The sequence below is a fragment of the Anabrus simplex genome, chromosome 14 (assembly GCF_040414725.1).
Source record: "Anabrus simplex isolate iqAnaSimp1 chromosome 14, ASM4041472v1, whole genome shotgun sequence".
In the NCBI taxonomy this organism is placed as follows: domain Eukaryota; kingdom Metazoa; phylum Arthropoda; class Insecta; order Orthoptera; family Tettigoniidae; genus Anabrus; species Anabrus simplex.
The window spans coordinates 80,003,999-80,008,413 of NC_090278.1; the positions used below are offsets into that span (position 1 = coordinate 80,003,999).

The 4,415-nt window shown below is 48.2% G+C and overlaps 1 non-coding gene across 1 annotated transcript; it reads right to left on the minus strand.

The window, feature by feature from the left end:
- Positions 1-1,044: 1,044 nt before the first annotated feature.
- Positions 1,045-1,117, minus strand: TRNAV-UAC (transfer RNA valine (anticodon UAC)). Its single transcript has one exon. It is a non-coding gene; the product is annotated as a tRNA-Val (tRNA).
- Between the last annotated feature and the right edge of the window lie 3,298 nt (positions 1,118-4,415).

The window sequence follows — 4,415 nt, forward strand, 5'->3', positions numbered from 1 at the left end:
GCCTTTCTTTCTTTCTTTCTTTCTTTCTTTACCCCCCAGGGTTGGTTTTTTCCTCAGACTCAGCTAGGGATCCCACCTCTACCGCCTCAAGGGCAGTGTCCTGGAGCTTCAGACTCTGGTTAGGAGGATACAACTGGGGAGAATGACCAGTACCTAGCCCAGGCGGCCTCACCTGCTATGCTGAATAGGGGCCTTGTTGGGGGATGGGAATATTGGAAGGGAGAGAAAAGGAAGAGGGAAGGCAGCGGCCGTGACCTTAAGTTAGGTACCATCCTGGCATTTGCCTGGAGGAGAAGTGGGAAACCACGGAAAACCACTTCCAGCATGGCTGAGATGGGAACAGTACCCAGCTCTACTCATTTGACCTTCCGAGGCTGAGTGGACCCCGTTCCAGCCCTCGTACCTCTTTTCAAATTTCGTGGCAGGGCAGGGAATCGAACCCGGGCCTCCGGGGGTGGCAGTTAATCACACTAACTACTACGCCACAGAGGCGGACGAAGGCCTTTCTTAAGAAAATAACAAGAAAGAAAGAAAGAAAGAAAGAAGATATAGAATGACAAGGCATATTTTAAGGTATCCAGGACTTGTTCAGTTGGTTCTTGAGGGAATTGTAGGCGGTAAGAACGGTATGGGCAGACCAAGATATCAATACGACAAGTAGATTAGAGTAGATGTAGGATGAAATAGTTACATAGAAATGAAAAGGTTAGTACAGGATAGGGTGGCATGGAGGGCTGGATCAAACCAGTATATGGACTGATGAATCAAACAACAACAACAAAAACGAAAGAAACATTCCTGTCATCACCGCCTGGCCAAAATTCTGGACGCAGCAATTTGTCCATTCCGGAAATGTATACATCATCTTCAGGTAGAAGCAGTCAGAAAACGGTACGCCTGTAATATATCCGGTAGCATTGCAATTGAAAAAAAGTACCGAACAGAATACCTTGTTAACTCTAAACCATGCATCTTTCCCCGGTATCTTGGGAGTCACCACGCGAGTCACAGCATCACAGTAACTACGGCCAAATAAAAACCGGATGGCTCCGCCCGGGATCGAACCGGGGACCTTCTGCGTGTAAAGCAGACGTGATAACCGCTACACCACGGAACCACACGACTACGCTCGTTGTAGTAAATAAGTCAGCTCTCTCTACATCGGTGCTGCGTATTAGAGCATTAACAGTCGCTACAAACGGAAGGATGACTCAGAGAGTTTGGTCCCTCACGTTCATAGAGTTTATCCCTGAAATACCGAGCGAGTTGACTGTGAGTTTGCACTCGGGAGATAGTGGGTCCTAACCCACTTGTCGGCAGCCCTGAACATGTTTTTTCCCGTGGTTTCCCATTTACACGCCAGGCAATGCTGGGGTTGTACCTCAATCAAGGCCGCGGTCGCTTCCTTCCCACTCGTAGCCCTTTCCTATCCCATCGTCACCGTAAGACCTATCTGTGTCGGTGCGATGCTGAGAAATTTGTAATGAAATAATAATAATTATAGCTGCCACCCCCCCCCCCCGGAGGATCGGGTTCGATTCCCGGCTCTGTCACGTACTTTGAAAAGTGGGAGGAGGGGTGGAACAGAGTCCACTCAGCCTCGGGAGGTCGTATGAGTAGAGGGGGGTTCGATTCCCACTTGAACAATCCTGGGAGTAGTTTTCCGTGGTTTGAGCTTCTCCTCCAGGCAAATGCCGGAATGGTACCTAACGTTAAGGCCAAGGCTGCTTCCTTCCCTCCTCCTTGTTTATACCTTCCAATCTTCCCATCCCCCACAGGGTCCCTGTTCAGCATAACAGGTGAGGCCACCTGGGCCAGGCACTAGTCCTCCTCCCCCGTTGTATTCCCGACCCAATGTCTCACGCTCCAGGACACTACGCATGAGGCGGTAGAAGTGGGATCTCTGGCTGAGTTCGAAGGAAAAACCAACCCTGGTGGGTAAACCGACTAAGAAAGAAAGTTTTACGTATGAAACATCTTGAGTAGATAATCAGTAGAAATAATACACACGACGACTAGCTGCCTCTGTGGATCCGTGGTAGAGTGTCGGCCTCCAGATCCCAAGATAGCGGGTTCAAACCCGGCAGAGGTAGTCGGATTTTTGAAGGGCGGAAAAAAGTCCATTCGACACTCCATGTCGTACGATGTCGGCATGTAAAAGATCTCTGGTGATACATTTGGTATTTCATCTGTCATCATCATCATCTGTTTGCCCTCCAGGTTCGGTTTTTCCCTCGGACTCAGCGAGGGATCCCACCTCTACCGCCTCAAGGGCAGTGTCCTGGAGCTTCAGACTCTTGGTCGTGGGATACAACTGGGGAGTATGACCAGTACCTCGCCCAGGCGGCCTCACCTGCTATGGTGAACAGGGGCCTTGTAAGGGGGATGGGAAGATTGGAAGGGATAGGCAAGGATGAGGGAAGGAAGCGGCCGTGGCCTTAAGTAAGGGACCATCCCGGCATTCGCCTGGAGGTGAAGTGGGAAACCACGGAAAACCACTTCGAGGATGGCTGAGGTGGGAATCGAACCCACCTCTACTCAGTTGACCTCCCGAGGATGAGTGGACCCCGTTCCAGCCCTCGTACCACTTTTCAAATTTCGTGGCAGAGCCGGGAATCGAACCCGGACCTCCGGGGGTGGCAGCTAATCACGCTAACCACTACACCACAGAGGCGGCCATTTGGTATTTACCCGACAAAATTAATTAAATCTCAGCCATAGACGCCCAAGAGAGATCCGGTTTACTCTGTCTGCCATCTAGCGGACCTAGAGTAAAACGGAACGTCGAAATTGACGAGCAGACAGCCAGATGGCGTCAAATCGAAATGTCTGCACACGGTAGCTGAGGCCATACGATTATTATTATTATTATTACACGACGACTGACTCGAGGTCAGGGGAAAGCTTAGGCTGTCGATAGGTGAGATAGGACTAGCCACTGAAAATGAAATGTCGTATGGCTTTTAGTGCCGGGATATCCCAGGAAGGGTTCGGCTCGCCAGGTGCAGGTCTTTCTCTTTGACTCCCGTAGGCGACCTGCGCGCCGTGATGAGGATGAAATGATGATGAAGACAACACATACATCCATCCCTCGTACCATTCGAATAAACCAATTAAGGTTAAAATCCCCGACCCGGTCGGGAATCGAACCCGGGACCCTCTGAACCGAAGGCCAGTACGCTGACTGTTCAGCCAACGAGTCGGACGGAGTAGCCAATTAGGGAGCTTTATTTTAATGGCCACATGCCCCAATGACGTAAACATCGTTTACTGCTGACGTCGTGATAATCTATTACAATTGATTTTAACCACATGATTTACAATCGTGAGTTCTAGAAATAAATCTGAAAATTGTAACAGAATATATTACAAAAAGAAAGAAAGAAAGAAAGAAAGAAAGAAAGAAAGAAAGAAAGAAAGAAAGAAAAAAGAATGTTAATAATAATTAAACCCCGGACTTTTATGCAGTAACAGCTTAGTTTGCAAATTAATTTGGTTGGTAGAAAGTGTCGGCCACCCGCTCTTGCACAATGTAGCAAGTGTAACATAAATTATAGGGGTTCTGATGGGCCGTACCCCTAATGTTTATGCAAACCTCATAGCATAATCGTTGTGAAGGTAGACTATACTTGCTACTCGCTTCAGTAAGTTTCCATTCTAACCTATTAATGCATAAAAATCCGGGCTCTAATAATAATGTTTTTGATAATTTTATTTATATGCTTACCCTCCAGTGTTGGTTTTCTCCTCAGACACGGCGAGGGATTCTACCTCTACCGCCTGAAGGGCAGTGTCTTGGAGAGTGAGAGTTTAGGTCGGGGATAAAACTGGGGAGGAGGACCAGTACCTCGCCCAGACGAGCCCCTGATATATTGAGCAAGGGCCTTGCAGGGGGATGGGAAGATTGGAAGGGGCAGACAAGGAATAGGGAAGGAAGCGGCCGAGGCCTTATGTTAAGTACCATCCCGGCATTTGCCTGGAGGAGAAGTTGGAAACCATGGTAAACCACTTCCAGGATGGCTGAGAAGGAAATCGAAACCCTCTACTCAGTTGACCTGCCGAGGCTGAGTGGACCCGGTTACAGCCCTCATAACACTTTTTCAAATTGGGTGGCAGAGCCGAGAATCGAACCCGCGCCTTCGGGGATGGCAGTTAATCACGCTAACCACTACACCAAAGGCGGAGTTATAAGAAATTTTGAAGCATTTTATACGTTTGCAATACATTTGTTCTTTGTGCATTATTATTATTGTTGATATTATTATCATCATTTTCATACTGGTAGAGCAGCTGTACCAATTATCCTTATTAAACGCACTCCAGACTAACGACATCTGTTTGGCAAAAGGTAGGCGGCCTTGTGAATATAGTGAAATCTTCCGCCCAGTTACTGCAGACAAAACAGAACCGGCTAG